A 16,858-nucleotide genomic window follows, 5' to 3' on the forward strand; every position below is an offset into this window, starting at 1 on the left:
GGCAGAGATGTATGAGTTACTTTCTTTGACTTAACCAGTACCCATGCACCAGCTGAGCTTCAGTAGCAGGTTGTATGTATGCAGTTGGCATTGGAGAGGTAAATCCTTCTTTTGCTTCTTTAGGATTCTTTCTAACCGTACAATGGAGTTGTATATGATCTCAAACCACCAAATCAATAAAAGTATTTAATGAAAGTTGGAACAACTAAGAAATATAAAGATATCCTCCTTTCATTTCTTTAGGTTAGGATTCAGAACTAGAGACTCTAAAATTGAAACTGTGCCTTAAATTAATAACCTGTCCACCAGAAAAGTTTTTGGTAAGCTGTAGCTTTAGTGCATGCTACAGTCAGCACATGGAAACATTTGCCCTATATTTATATGTTGAACAAGAGTGCCTTCAATGTCATGTCAGGAGTAAAAATGGGGAAAAAATATTCTATAGAAGAATAAAAAAACAATTTTGGCCTGGAGTAGACAAAATTTCATATCAACCTAAAGAAAAATAATGCCCTTGTGGAAGGAGAATGGGAAACAGGAAGTATTTAGCAATTGATTTCTGACAATAGCTTCCATATATCCCACTTAAGGCAATATAAATTGTGCTTATATCTTTAGAATCTCGCCAGTAATAAACTGTAATTAATGCACCTTTTATGTCACATACAGGAAGGCAAGACTAATTCTTCACTTTGAAAACTAAGGCCCTACAGATAGACTGACCATCTGAAATGCAAGTCTCCTCACCATTCTGTTTTGCCCATCTTTTCCTCTGAGTTTTCTGGTTGATACCTTTTTTTTTTTCCTTTTAATGACTTGGGGTTTTAATTCAATTTTTAATCATATAAAATAGCATTGAAAAAGCTGGCTCAGCTGTGTGCACTTCGTGGCTGCATGAACTACGTTCTCTACAGAAATGTGTGTTGAATTTCTTAAAAAAAAAAAAACACACCCCCCCCCCCCCCCAAACTTGCTATTTTCTGGTGGGGTATGCTGATACGTTCCTCTCTGTATTAACACACTGCAAGAAAATTAACAGAGTTTCATATCATAGTTGATTCTGTTGAAGCGCATCTCCTTGTTATACAGTGAAATCCAACTACACACCATTCAGGGGACAATCATAGGCTCTTTAGGGTTGGAAGGGACCTCTGGAGATCATCCAGTCCAACCCCCTGCCAAAGCAGGGACACCCAGAACAGGTTACGCAGAAACATGTCTAGGCAAGTTTGAACATCTCCAGAGAGGGAGACCCCACAACCCCCTTGGGCAGTCTGTTCCAGGGCTCTGACACCTTCAGTATAAAGAAGTTCTTCCTCAAGTTGAACAATGTTTTGGGGAAGAAACTCTCATGAGAGTAAATCTGTCAGGTGCTGTTAGTAGGTTAGATGCCCTTCAGTAACTGGGATGTCTTTAGGTAGAATCCTGATTTATTTTTTCTTTTATGTTATGTTTGGGTTTTGTTTTTGTTTCGTTTTGTTTTGTTTTTTCTTTTTCTGTTTTGTTTTCATGATGGACAAAGACAAGAAACTGATTTGGTGATGAAGCTATTTTTCAATTCTGAGAGAATCCTAACAGTTTATTCTAGTCTTTTGCCTGTGTTTACAGGTGATATACATAAAACTGTAATGTGTAGGAAAATTTCTTTATCACCTGAGAGTTATTCAGAAGCTAAACAAATGGCAAATTTAATTTTGAGATATCTTGCGATGTTTAACTTTGGAGTAGTTGATTTATTTTCTTTTACATGCTTGTTAATTTGGAATTAGTGTTAATCTCAAATATCACTGGTCTTGCTTTGAAATCAGATAAAGGCTCATAGAAACAGTGTGAAATTGTGTTGTTGGTAACTTCTGTAAAAAAGAACATTCTAAATATTGTCCAGTTGAATATTAAAAATAATTTCTGGGTTAATTTTGGGCTCTACCAGAACTATCTTCTGTAGTTACCTTCTTTTTCAGTCAGGTTTTCCAGATAGCATCTGGGGCTCAACTGCTTCTTTCCTTTTCTCTTTTGGAATTTTTTTTTCATGACCTCACTTGAAGACTGACTGAGTAGGTGATGATCGTTAGGGCTGGAGTCCAGAAGTATCTTTTCTGCGTTACTTTCCAAAAAGTGGTTTCTGATTAAAATGATGTGTGTGTTTTCACAGTGTTTTTCTTGATGCCTCTGAGTTTCCAATGGAAATCATTTTACCAGACAATGTTTCATGCTAGAAGTAGGCTTGCAGATAGTTCTTCCAGTTAGAGAGTAATCAGCACTGTGAGGTAGCACTTACGGATTGTCCAAAGAGGTGACTTGAAGCGGGGGAGGGAGAGGTGTCACTAAGAGACATCTTGTGCCGATACCACATAGCAAATCTGTGAATGAGAGAGATTTATATCCAGTTTGGAGTTACTATTTTCTACAATCCTTCCAAGATTAATTTCACACTTCATAATTTCTTGTGGAAGAGCTGTCCAGAAAAGGTTGAATCAATGCAGTGGGATAGGCTTTTAGGTTGAATAGGAATTCTGTTCTTATTCTGGGCTGAAATGAGCCAACAGCTGCCCTGATGTAGTCTTCCTGACTTCTACAGTGGTGTGTGGAACTCCCCATGAAATTAGATTGGGCTGAAGCAGGCCCTTACAGGGTTCTGTTTAGGAGGTTTGCACCTTCCCATCCTTTAAAAAATGGGCAGAAGTCCATCTTTTTAACTGCTGGCATTAACTGCTCAGTCATCACCTTATTTAAAAATAAAATGTCTGTTGAAAACCTCTGGTAGTACCTTGTACACTAACACAAGAAAAAAGTACTTTCAATAGTAAAACTGTCTGAAGACATCTACCTTCCTTTATTACTAGCTATGGCTACCATCATTTTGCCACAGTTTTACAGCTATCACACTTGGCTAAGGCTGTGATTTTTCTTAGATTTATCATGGTGAAAGACTAGGAAATAGTTGGCAAATAGGAATGACACAATTACTGTGGTGTCTCTTGACCATATTCAACTTCTTCCAATGGCAGTCAGATACACAGGCTACTTCATATTTGCCTAGCTAGTAAAATAGGAAAGCAATAAGCATCCAGTGAAGACGACATGTTAAAGGCTTTAAACTTTTAGGACTGGCTGAAGAGAAGACACTTCCAAGGTTATAATTGAAGGCAGATACTGAGCTTCTTCCCCAGTTTTTTATTTTGTATAATTTTTTTTCTTGTTGAATACCAGGGATAACCCTACAAAGCCCCGTGCAGTCATGCCGTGATCCCCAGGCTGGTTCTGTGCAATCTAGCTTATACCTGAGGCAATGTAGTGTTCTGCTCCAGCTAATTAACTCTGAGCTAGCTCATGTTTCTCAAAATAGCACTGCAAAGCATCTAACTTTACTTGGGAGGAAAAAGCTGGTAGACTGAAGGCCCATGGCCCCACTTTCCACTGTTCTCCCATTAGCACCATCCAATTTACACACGTTTTCCTGGGCACCTAATGAGGTTGCAGCTACTCTGCCAGCTTTGCTCACTTGGAAAGGTTTGGGTAAGCACTATACAAACAGTGAGCTAGAGACAATTTGCAATGTAGATAGACACATACCATATGGATAGACAAAACAGATGGTGGATGAGGGAGGATGAGAGGAACAGAAGCATAGAACAGTGAACAGATTTCCTCCCAGTTGTCCTAGAGGCTAGTACAGGGTTAAAATAAGAGCCAAAATTCCTTGGCCTTGAGGCTGGGATCTTTCTTATCAGTGTTGTCTTAAGTCAGGGAAGTTGTTTTTTTTTGTTTGTTTGTTTTATTCTTATTCTCTTAATTCATCTGCTCACTTTGAGTTTAGTTTTTACCTTCCAGAGAATTTGAACTGGAGTTTGTCTTTATGTCTGAGCAGTTTAGAGATTTTCCAGTTGCAGTGGTTCTCATCAGGAAAGGTCAGGAGGAATGACATTTTTCATAGTCAGTCTTGTTTAAAACCTGGCTATGTTTCATGCATAACAACAGCAACAATTTGCATTTATATAACACCTTTCATCCCTTAGGATCCCATAGCGCTTTATAAACCATATGTGGGAATAACTTCACTGAAATAACAATTAAAAATCCCTCTTTGAAGCCCCACAGCCTGTGGGATAGCTGAGGGGCAGCATACAGTTCCAGCACTGCTACACAGCCTGTAGGAAAAAGCATTGGGAAGGTACTGTTTTTCTGCTGGTAGGTAAAGGCGAAAATTTGGCTTGAATGGACTTTGAGAGGACAGTAGCCCTACAAAAAGAGTTGCAGTAAAATGTCAAGATCACTAGAAATCAGGGTTCTGTTTTGCATCTGCTTCTGTGGCATGACACCTCTGACAGTACAACACGTTATTGTACTGGCTCTGGGTGAGCAGGTCCATGTACTTAACTGTTCCAGCTATCCAGAATCAGTATATATATTTGGGCTAGAAACTCAGTAGTAAACTATATCTGGTGATATTCCTGTCCACATATCAAGTGAACCTGTCTCTGCTGCAATCTGATAATCTTAGTGTGCAGGTTTTTGGTTACATAGTGCGTTCTCCCCCAAGAAAAACCCACGTCCAAACTTGTATAGTTTTATGTATTCTGTCTGCTTAGAGAGCAATGATGAGGGTACTCTATTAGCACAGAATTTTCACAAATGAAAGTGATATCCACCAGAAGATTTAGAATAAATGGAGAAAATTCAGTTAAGAGGGCTTGACTTTAATAAAAGTGTGTGTTGTTCTCATGACTAAATTAGTCACTTCAGTTACTGAAAAGCAAGTTTTCTATGTCCCCAGACTGTCCTTTGGAAATGCCTAGCAGACAGAGAGCAAAGGATACAGTGACAGAGAATTTTTCTGCCATCTCAATTTGTCCCAGTGCTTTCCAAGGTGAGTGTGAGATTACATGTTTATCTTTTTTTTTCACTGAGTCATAGGAAAAATTTAATTTAGAGATGAATGTAGCCTAAAAATATGCCATTGTGTTTGCTTTACCTAAGCACAGGATGTATAATTCTTATTAGGGAGCAGGCAGAGTGTTAATATATGGCTTGAGTCAGATAAAGGCCTGTATCCTACAGCACCCAGTGAAACAAGCAGTAGAACAGCTCTTATTGAACATCCTAGTCATCTCTGAGGGGTGCTTCTCCCACTGTCCTTAAGGACAGCTGTGACATCTGCCTAGCTTTAGCAGAAGCTGATGGTGCTCACCCTAGTCTACACTTAGTGCTGTACAGGCCACCCAAACAATGATTATTCATCACTGTCATCTTTGTCGTGGCACTCATAAAGGTGAGGACCAGCATTCCTGCAGGGAACTGTGGCTTAAGGACTGTGTAGATGATAGAGCTACCTTTAAGGGCTGATCCTGAAGAAAATGGAATTGTTAATGCCCATAGGATGGTATAAAAATAATATTCCCCTGAGGACATAATTTCCCTTATGTGAGAGGAGGGCTGACAGATGTCCTTGATAAAGCCTATTATTGTTACTGTTATATTGCCAGATGTTGTAATAACAGGCTGAGAACAACCTGACTGCTTAAATGACAGGTTTGCCTCAAACTTTCCCTCCGTCATAAAGTGCCTTCTTTATTCCTACTGCTTTCTGTTTGTTACTAGGACCTAGGTAAACTCCTTGTAACATAGTGTTTAGTTCGTGTGACTAATTTTCTCAAAGAAGAAACAAATGCCTGTAAACTATAGTTATTCTGCACTCCTTTATTAAAACATATTTTACTTAAGAAACACCTGAAAAGCTTCCCCCACCCCTGTCCTGCCTTCAACTGAAAATTTGTTATCAGAGTTACATATTTAGTTGCCTGAGTTGTGTGGGATTGTTTCAGTTACTTGGCTGGATGATTGACAGCAGTTATGAGGAGAAGGACTTTGGGCTCAATATGAGCTGGCAGTGTATGGTTGCAGCCCAGAGAACCAACTGTATACTGGGCTGCATCAAAAGGAGCATAACCAGCAGGTTGAGGGAGGTGGTTCTGACCCTCTGCTCTCATGAGACCTCACCTGCAGTACTGTGTTCAGCTCTGGGGTCCACAATAGAGGAAGGACATGGACCTGTTGGGATGGGTCCAGAGGAGGCCCATGAAGATGATGCAAAGGCTGGAGCACCTGTCCTGTGAAGACAGGCTGAGAGAGTTGGGCTTATTCTGCCTGGAGAAGAGAAGGCTGTAGGGAGACCTTACAGGGAGACCTCATAGCAGCCTTCCAGCACTTAAAGGGGACTACAAGAAACCTGGAGAGGTGCTTTTTGCAAGGGCATGTAATGACAGGGTAAGGGGGAATGGCTTTAAACTGAAAGAGGGCAGATACAGATTAGATAAAAGAAGTTCATTAATGTGAGGGTGGTGAGCCACAGGAACAGAGAAGTGGTGAATGCTCCATCCCTCACAGTGTTCAAGGCCAGGTTGGATGGGGCTTTGAGCAACCTGGTCTAGTGGAAGGTGTCCCTGCCCATGGCAGGGGGTTGGAACTGGGTGAGCTTTAAGGTCCCTTCCAACCCAAACCACTCTGGGTTTCTATGATGATTCTGGGATTGAAAATGAGGAAAATGTAAAATGGGAAGACTTCAGTCTGGAAAAATGATGGCTGATAATGGAGAAGATACATGTCTATAGAAGTTCAAGTATCACAGGAAAAACCAGAGACTAAAGTAGCAGAAATCCTTGCCATAGTGTGTTGTATGTACTGCAGATTCATAGGGGTCCCTAAAGTAAATGAGCTACCCTCAGTGCAGGTGAGCTGAATTAAATGTGAATTATGGAGGACACAGGAGCTCTTCTACACTGAGCTAACTGCCTTTAAGCAAAAGTTGTGGTCAGAGTGGGAAGAGTGGTTTTCCCCAGGCTGGATCCTGACCTGGAAGGCACCTGTGCTGCTATTTCTGGCTGTGGAATAGAGGCAGAGCGCTGAGATAAACCAGTGTTTCACAGTATGATTAGGAAGAAAATTCCCTCCTGCTTCCTTGCCACCTACCCAAGGGTGGTACTCCAGATGCTTGACTAGCTCAAGGGATACCTTGGGCCAAAGCATTGTTTCTGATTCCTGGACTTGTTTGGACAGATTTCTATATTGCTCTGCGTTTGGAGGTGGTTTGAGTTGCTGTTTATAATGAAATTCTCCATGTTAGCCTCTTTCTTTCTCCCTTTTCTCTCCTGCCTCTCCCTGCTTAACAAACTGAGCCCATGGGGCTCTTCGAGCTCCCTGTGGCTGTTTTATTCATAGATTTAGCCCCTTTCTTAGTGCAGCAGCTTTGTCAAATATTTTTCAAGGACAACTTTTCTCCCTAAAGGTTTGCTCAGCAGCAGTGAGTGTCTCATCTAGGTAATCTATTCTGATTAATTTGACTTTAGCTTTCTTACTGCTCCAGTGGAGTCCAAATTTGTCAAGGACTTAAATATATATACACACACACCAGCTTTTTTTTTTTTTTTTTTCAGGAAGCTAGAACACAATAAGCTGCCTCCTAATTTTATTAAGAGACTCACTCTTTGGAAAGGGACCACTGTTATCAGCCTGACCAGAACAGAATGCAGCAAAAAATTAAGATTGAAGCAACAAACTAACTGGTTTCTGACCTAACTGCAGAAAATTCAGGGTCAAGAGATTATTTTTTTTTTAATATATTTTATTTTATGTTTTAAAAATGTGGGTGTGTTGCTATTTTTCTTCTTCATGACAGGCTGGCACCAAGGTGCAGGTGGCTGTACCCCCCTAAAGCTGGGGGTGGAAGATGGCTCTGGGGGCTGAACCCATAGGCCAGGGCAGAGTGCAGCTCCCTCCTGCTGCCCAGCCCGATGCTTGCTCAGCTGGGCTCTCAGTTGGAGCCTTCTGCTTGCAGCATCCTGATGACACTGCTTTGTCCTCTTACAAAATGTTCATTAATGTGGAAGGGCACTGGCTGTTTTTCACTTCCAGCCTAGGATATGCAGCCTCTTCAGATATCCAGGCTCTTCTCCCTCTCACTATTTGCTTCAGTTTCTGCTAGTAACACACCTACTTCTTGTAAGCCATTCTGTTAGAGGAATGTAATTTTTATAGAGATTCATATCTATTCTTACACAGATCTGTCTTACCTATACTCTTTGCTCATGAAATACTGCTTCTTAAACAACACTTGACCATTTTGCTGTCTTAGTTCAGCTTACTTAAATGGGAATTGAGACTGGAATTTATAAAGAAAAGAGCAAAAAGCTTTCCTTCTATGCCAATAAAGGCATCACTTTCTTGCAGAACTAAAAGAAAATAAAAAGAGAGTGCAATCAGGCATCTAGTGAACAGCTAAGACGCTGACAGAATCTTGGGTCATATCGGAAGCTGAACATTAGTGTGACTGGAAAACACCTTTAATGATGGTCCATAATGAATTTCTAGCTCCCAAAGAAAATAAATCAATCTGCCATTCATCTGTGGTTTCCTTGCTTCTCTTCCCGTAATGAATACAAGTTTCAGTAAGAGCCTGTTTGAAAAAATAAACATAAAGGGGGATGTAAAAGTAAGCCTAATCTTCTTTATTCCACGTGTGAAATTAACACTGGAAGACTGTGATTTAACTGTAACACTTAAAGGCATCTTTATGGAATTCTTAAGCTATCTGTGAAAAGAGCTTTCTCTACCCATCCCTTCATGGGAAGATCCTGTGGAGCCCTTAGTACAATATTCAGAGACGGTGACTATGAATTAGCTTTACCCCTTTCCTTACACCCTCATACTGTTTGTCCTTCCAGACACGTCTGCCTGACCACACAATGTGCTTTGTCTGACCCTGTGATTCAAATCCAGTCTGTGGGATACTCTGTCTGATTTGCCACTAAGGCTGTTAAAGTATTGTACAGTTGTTCAGTAGGCTAATACCTTCCCCTGGCCCTGCCATGTTAAGTGCTTGTTGCCCTGAGCTGCCCTTCAAACCATGTGGGACTGAAAACAACCTTTATACAATGCCTGGGGTTGTCCAGGCTTAGAAACATGAACTATAACGGGTGACTCCAGCAAGAAGGATCCAAAAGCTGGGATTAGAACAATTCGCTGAAACTGGGCCAATTCCCCAGAGCTTAGGAGGGCTAACCCTCTGTGGTATTTTTCCTCTTGGTTAGCACAGAAAGGCAGATGAATTTCCCAGTGCTCTGATCTACAGAGCTTTGCTGTTTTACTGTTCGGGTTGCTTCCCTCCCTCTTGTTCTAGGGTTGCCTGTAGGTTTGCAGGGCCTCCTGTCCAGGACCCTGTCTCATTCTCAGGGGCATACCAGAGATGGGACTACTGTGCCTTTTAGGTCACTTGGTGCTTTTGATAGTAGCACTTACTGCAAACAAGTGAGAATTGATTCCAGCTGCCATGGGACAAGTAGACAGGGGCTGCTCAGAGAAGCAGACTCCAGATGCTTGCCTATATTGTACGTGACCTTTCCTTAGTTGTTCAAGGGTAGCATGAAAGGTGGATGTGTTTGAAAGCATTAGCATTCCTCCACACCTTCTGAATAATTTTACTATTTTATAAGAGATAATTTTGTTTGAATTTCTTCCTGTTGTTTTCTTTCCCAATCCCCACCACCTAGGAGGTCAGCAGAAAGCTACAGCTTGCCTCATATTTATTCAGTGGCTTTTTTAGATAAGCATCTGTCTCTTCAGACTTTTCACATTTAACCCCTTACTTTGGGTAAACCTTTGCTTCTAGGCTTGGGGATAAGCAGACGGCAGAGGACACTTAACAGTGAATTATGACATTGAATTTGGAGGAAGGTTTCTACCTGACAGTGTTGAAAGTTATTCAGGGGAATGCTGTATAGCTGTTTTCTCTTCTAAGACATCTTGCAGTTCCCACAGAGGTATAACTTTAAAAACAGTATGTTCTGTGTTAACATATCTAAAAATAAAGGCATTAAACATGCCTATACCAGAGCATTGGTAGATTAAACCCAGATTGCTCCAAAAAGAATAAAATAATCAAATCAATACTTCTCTCCAGGCCAGCTTTATTACTTTTAAACAGCTTTTTATTATTTAAAAAAATATGTATCTAGCAGCAATTACCAGCCAGACCTGTGTCATGGGTAATAAACAGATGTTCAATAGAAAGTTGCCTAACAGTTTTACCTCCCAAATCTTTTGTGTGGCAGAAAGTTTTGGGTTAACTTTATATTTGAAAGTGGTCTTTTAATAAGACTCTCCTTTTGTTTGGCATGTACTTCTGTCTTCACGGAATGACTTGTGGGTGTGTCGTGGTTTAAACCCAGTCAGGTAATTCATTCGCTCACTTCCCCCCCTTTTCTTGCCCTCCCCCTGCTCTCGGAGGGACAGAGAGGAGAATCGAAAAGAATGCAACTCCCACGGGTTGAGATAAGAACAGTTTAGTAACTAAGGTATAACACAGATCACTACTGCTACCACCAATGATAATAATGATAAAGGAAATAACAAGGGAAGAGAATACATCATCTCACCACCAGCCGACCGATAACTCGGCCCCCAAGCCCGACCAAGCTCTGACCGATACCTCCTCCAACCCTGCAGTCCCCCAGCCCTTCTGGGTAACTCCCAGTTACATCCTGGGCATGACGTGCTGTGGTATGGAATACCTCTTTGGTCAGTTTGGGTCAGGTGTCCTGTCTCTGCTTCCTCCTGGCTCCCCCTCCTCCCTGGCAGAGCATGAGGCTCACAAAGTCCTTGGCCAAACCAAAACATCCTTGTTATCAGCTCTGTTCCTGAGCTGAAAGTCAAAACACTCCACTGCACCAGCTACCAAGAAGGAGAAAAATGACTGCTACTGCTGAACCCAGGACAGGGTGGCAGGAGAGCAGACTTAAGGCGACCTTATTCCCAGGCACACCTAAGTCTGAGTACCTGCTGCCTATATTTAGGCTGCGTGTAAAAACCATTCCCTGGCCTCCTTGGTTTCCTGTGGTGCTAATTGGAAGGGAAAGTGTTAAGAGAGATGTAGCCAAGGTGATGGGTCTCAGGGGATCCTTGTGAGCCATAGGTTTCATCCACTGTGTTGCCATGTCCAGTGTTTTCAGGAAGAGGAGGAGACAGCAGCTCGTTCTCCATGCAAAGGCATGTGCTGAAAGGAACCCTGCAATGGGAATTCTTTGTAACTTCTTCCCCTTCATGCCCCTCTGTCTGAAGAGACCTGATAAAGCCACATTATGCACAGTGTATTGGTTTTTACACTTCTGTTGTGTGTTCAGGAGTGAGGACAGATATAGTAGAGGTAGAACTGCAGATGCAGATGGTATTTTTCAGCCAACATGTTTTTTTTACACTGGGGCAATCTTCATTTATCAGACTTCAGTGAAGTCATCTGGTTAAAGTAAACTTTTATTTGTTTTGAATCATGGGAGAAGTCTAGCGCTGAGCAATATTTATTGGTACTGTCATTTGGAATTAGGGATAATATGTGTGTCATCTAGGTGGCTAGATGAGTGTTAGATAAAGAGTGCTAAAGAATTAGAGTCTTGATTTTCAGAGCAGTTTATTGAATTAACAACTTTGTTTATTGTGCAAACTGCCTTTCTTTGTTTAACAAGAGTAAATATTTCTACAGATGTAAACACACGTCCTATTGTGTGGTGATAGAATTCAGATGAATACCTTCCATGGGCTATACTAAAATATTTGTATTATTTTTCATGATCACTTCCAAGGATCACACAGCATATCATAAATGCACTTAGAAACCTTGCTGCTTTGGCCAGGAAAACTGCAACTTCCTTTCCCAGTTTCCATCTTCATTTGTAATGAAACACATGCTTTGCTTTAGAAATTGTTGCAACTGAATGATTGAGAAGCAAAAGTTAATGACATCATCACCATGTCTGGCACTGCCTGGAGAAAATAATGCTAGGCCATGCCATGCTCATCTTTGTTACATCTAGCAGAGTCCCAGGGAAGTAGTGCTGGCTCATGATGAGAGGAAGGTGGAGCCAAGGCCTCTGCGCAGGAGAGGCAGAGGAGGTGAGTGCTCTGCAGATGTGTTTCTAGTGGGAGGGTGCAGTGCAGTAGGCAAAACTAATGGATGGGCCATTAGTCTCCACCAGTCTTTTAATATACCTATACCATAAAGGAGAAATTTAGGAGTGTGTTTGTGATGAGATGCTAATCTTCAAGAAACTAGCCCTGTTATAAGCAAACTATTATTGGTGTTGACTTTCTGCAAATACTGTGGTATAACCATACATGCAGACTCTGAAGCAGAGGTTGCCATGACATGGCTAGCTGTGCCACTTTCCATAAATGCTGCTGTTAGAAGTAGCTGTCAACAAAACTAGTAGCTAAATTAACCTGAGAAATACTATTTTTCAGAGGGCATAATCTGTCTTTTCTTCCTTCATTCCCACATTACTCACCCTGAAAGTTTTCAACTGACATCAGCAACTGTCCGCCTGATTTTTATCTTATATGTGCCATGAGTAGCAGTCATTTCAGTTCTCCAAAATGAATTCCAAACTTATTGCTGTCGTCCTTTTGGTCTCAAAGAGAAACACATTTTTATGGCTGTTTGATGCAGATAAGCTGCTCCCTCTGTAATTTTTTTTAAAGACTGAGTCTTGAAATATGCAAAGCAGCAACCAAACAGCCAGAAAATTCAGAGCCTGAGTGTGAAACTGAATGTGAGATGAATTACCCTGCTCCTCAAGAGTGCAACTTTCCTAATTATCTTTTTTTCTCTTGCATTTGAGGTTTCTTAAAAAGAATAACCATACCTAACCACCTTATCTACCATTTAGGCAAGAGGCTTTATGTTGTTGTTTGTGTGTGTGTGTGTTTGTTTGTTTGTTTTTATGTACTGACCTCTGAATTTTTCTTCAGAGCTTCACATATATCCAAGTCTGGCCTTGAATATTATTATATGATATCACAGATATGAATTTTGGAACTTGATTTGAAGAAAACAATGGAAAAAAAGATGAAAACTCTGTGATGGAAAGCAGAAAAGACTGCTTATGAATGATCGTATCTTCATTCTATGCTTTCAGGTAGACTCGGAAGACTAGCTGAAGAGATTTCAGCCATGTTGCATCTTCACAAAATTGCTTTGGACAGCGCCACTCAAGCCCAAATAGTCTGATAATCCAAAGAGACTGATCTAGTTGGTTACTTTGGCTCTTGAAGTATTTTTGTCTGTCTGTATCCATGTCATGCACCTCATGTTTGCTGCAAATGCTGTAAGTTTGAACCTAGAAAAGGCCAAAGAGCAGATTGTCAAGAGAGATGCTCATATATCGTGGACATAGCATAAAAATCCCAGACAGATAAAGGAACTAAATCCCATTATGTAAATTTAATATTGTCATAGACGGGAAACGGCAAGATTTACCCCAGAGAATACAAGATTTATGGAGTCTTTTTTTTCTCTGCCTCTTTTTTTTTTTTTTTTTTTAATCGAATGTTAAGAGAGATTTCTCTAAGAATGCAGAGGGCAACCATCTGGAATACCAGAAAATGGCACCTTCTTAATTAACCAAGCAATTGTTAACTTGATCGAATCTCTTTCTTCGAAGATTTCCAGCCACTACGTGCACACCGTATACAAAGAGATTAGTAATGTGGAAATGGCAGTGTTGGCAGTAAAGTCAGCTTCTTGATCAATAATAACTCAGCCTGAGCAGACACTTAATCTAAAAGAAAGAGGTCATCTCCAATCAGGTCCCTTTAAAGAGATTGACCAACAAAATCTAATCCCTGATTGCTGAATATTTAGTCAAGCAGTGACCTTGCTTCCTATTGTTTAATCATATATTATTAGCTAATTCTTCCATTCAGGTCCATCTTGTGAATTAGATTTTGTCCTAATTAATATTGTAACTGTTAAAGAAGAAAAATGTTACAGCTTACATGACACTGACTTCATAGGCTAGGGCCAGCAAAATCAAATCCAAAACCTTTCTGCAAGTTTGAATCTTTCTGTCTCCATATCATTCCTAACAAATGTTACTTCTGCCTGTTCTTGAGGACCTCTAATGATGGATAATCCACAGTTTTACAAGATAGCAAAATGTGGTAACATATTTTTATCTCATGTGCTGGGGGAAAGTGAGGAAGGAGGGAATATGACCTTTCATAGGTATGTTGAAGCAGAGCATCTCGCTACCAAATCTGTCATCGGTGTTAGCAATAAACAGATTGCAGTCCCTCTAGAAATTGGGTAAAATACTAGAAATCATGTATTCACTGACTGCTTATATTATTAATAACTTGTTTAATTTTCAAGAACATGGTGTGAGGGGACCAGTTCACACTGGGTAGCAGTAAAACAGCCAGCAGGCTGAATAACATGGGGAAATAGTCTTCGGCTCCAATATCACCTTGCTGCTATAGGGTGACTTACCTCCCTCAATCCTGACTGAGCAGGAGTAATTAGGGGTAGGAGATCACTCTGAGTTTCCAAACACTGTCTCCAGAAGAAACCACTGAGAACATCTGTATCTGTATGCCCAGAGTTAATGAAGTTACAAGCCATTGAGGCTACATCTGTATTGAGGGAAAAAAAAATACCGAACAACAAAACACAAACCAAACAAAAAACCCCAGCTCCCTCTCCCTTTTCCTGCCCCCCTACAGACTTTGGATAAGTATACTCTATTGGCTTACAGAGGGAGAGCACATTTTAAGGCCAACATTGCACCCAGGATTGTGAAAATCAGATTTTGCTGTAAATGTTGAATCCCTGGCTCTAGCACTCAGGATGAGTGCTAACATGTAATAAAGCTACCTGTTTTATGGGGGGTTTTTTGTTTGTTTTAGGGTTGGGTTTTGTTTTTTGTTTTTTGTTTGTTTGTTTGGTTTTTTTTGCATTCAGGCTAGAATTGTGCATTGTAGTTCACTTTCTTGTACCCTATGGATTCTAAAATGTATAAAAGCATGATACAGAGATGCAGAAATCATAGCTTTGGTTCATCTTTAAGTCTATGAGGAGGTAGAAAACTGGGCTGCTCTACTTCCTTCACAGATCATTCCTCTTATGGGGTGTGTTTTGACAACTCCAGCTGCCTCACCTGCACAAAGACAAGTGGCCTGTTCTCTGTGAAGCACCAGAAAAATACAGGGATGCTTTTATTCTTGCCAGGTTTGGGAGGAATTACCTCAGCAGACCCAAACCAGTAGTTCCCATGGCTAAGTACAAACAATTGAGAACAGACACCAAAATGTCGCTGAATGTTTTGTACCTGAGCCGTCCAGCTAAGAAAGCTGTATGTAAATCAAGATCACAAGCAAAACTAAATGGTGCCTTAATGGATATGTTCAGTGCAAAATCTTATTTTCTATATTATTTCTTTCCTTCAAATGGCTGTTTTACTAAGCAATCATATTGGGACTTCGTTTTACATGAAAAGAAAAAGTAGCTTTCTCTGAAGCACCTCTTGTAACTTAGTCTTCCAAATCTGCAAATATTAGACCTAAAATCTATTGAAATCTGGAAGACACTGATCTTGAAGAAGCTAATGCTATAACCTCATGCAAGTTGATATGCTGTTTGCTGTGTCAAATATTTATTTTAATACATCTTTTAAATATTTTAATATTGTTATTGAGTTCATGTTTATGATATTTTACTAAACAAAGTTTTAAGGAATATTTTAAATATTAACTATGTAACCAATAGCCAATTTTAGGGGGGGATTTTACTTTTCAGGTAGAGTAACTGATATAAGTAGAGATGGTAAAAGGAATTAATTAAATTTATCCCCTAAGGTTTTCAACCATTTGGCTAAAATGAAAACTAGGAGAAAAGGGAGGAGTTGAACCACAGCAAGCTATGTGAAACTAGTTTCGTTTTATTGTCAAGTAAAAACCATAAGTCTCATGTAGTGTCTGATGACACAAAAATATTTCTATGGAAGAGTTTTTCTTTTCTGTCATTCCATACTGTGTGTTTTCTTTTTGTTGGGTTAATGCTTTCATTCTCTTTTTGTGACCAGAACTGAATCCTTAGTTCTCAGTATGGTAAATGGATGTTGTGGGTGCTCAGAAGGATGGGCACTTTTGAGGTACAGGATCTACTGGCTTCTGAGTACCATTACTCTCCTGATTGAGCACAGCTTGATGTCAGCAACAGCCTACTGGGAAAAGGAAAAATAGCCCTTCCGCTTACCTAGTGCTGTTTCAGTGTCCCGTTTCCTTTCATATTTATTGTGTATTACAGCTCAACATTTCGCACATAAATACGTAAGCAGAGTGAATATGGGTATGAATTTTGTGTGTGTGTTTGCATGTCCTTATGTGTGCATTGAATAGGATTTTTTTCCCAGAATAAATTAATTTACATTAAATCAACATATTGCCAGGGAAAAAAACAGCAAAGGCTTTAACCTTCTAAGGTGCCTTGCTGCAGTGATAGAGTAGCCTGTCTAGTATGCAGTCTCCCTTTGAAATGCCTTGGGCAAAGCAGAGCACATCATAGCAGGGGAAGCTAGCTAGAAAAGGTAGCAGTACTTGTTCCTGTGCAGAAGTCTGAGATTTTCTGTCCCAGATGGTAGTTTTATAGGCCATTATGATGCCTCAGACTGGCTCAATAGGTGAACTGAAGAATGAAAATAGTCCCATTTCCAAAAAAGCTGAACTCAAGATCTGGCCCTCACGAGGGCTGAGTAAGTCACAGACCAACCGCTGTGATTTATGTGATGGTACGATGTGATTAACTTTCCCCTGGATCATTAGAGAGTCTCTGTGGGTGGTGATGTGTCAGTTACTGTTCTCAGCTGGAAGGAAAGTCAGCAATAAACAGCCAGATGGGGGGAAAGGGGTGAAGAAAATTCTTAATCAGTGCTGAACTTTTAGCTTAAAACTGCACAGATTTTAGGTCAACTAAAGAAGTGTTTGCTTTGTTAACCCCAGAGACTTCAGTTGTCTTTCTCTATAACAGCAGGATGCAGGA

Source organism: Pezoporus occidentalis, unplaced genomic scaffold (genome assembly GCF_034315485.1).
Source record: "Pezoporus occidentalis ecotype Australia unplaced genomic scaffold, CSIRO_AGI_Poc_V1 ctg120, whole genome shotgun sequence".
Lineage (NCBI taxonomy): Eukaryota > Metazoa > Chordata > Aves > Psittaciformes > Psittacidae > Pezoporus > Pezoporus occidentalis.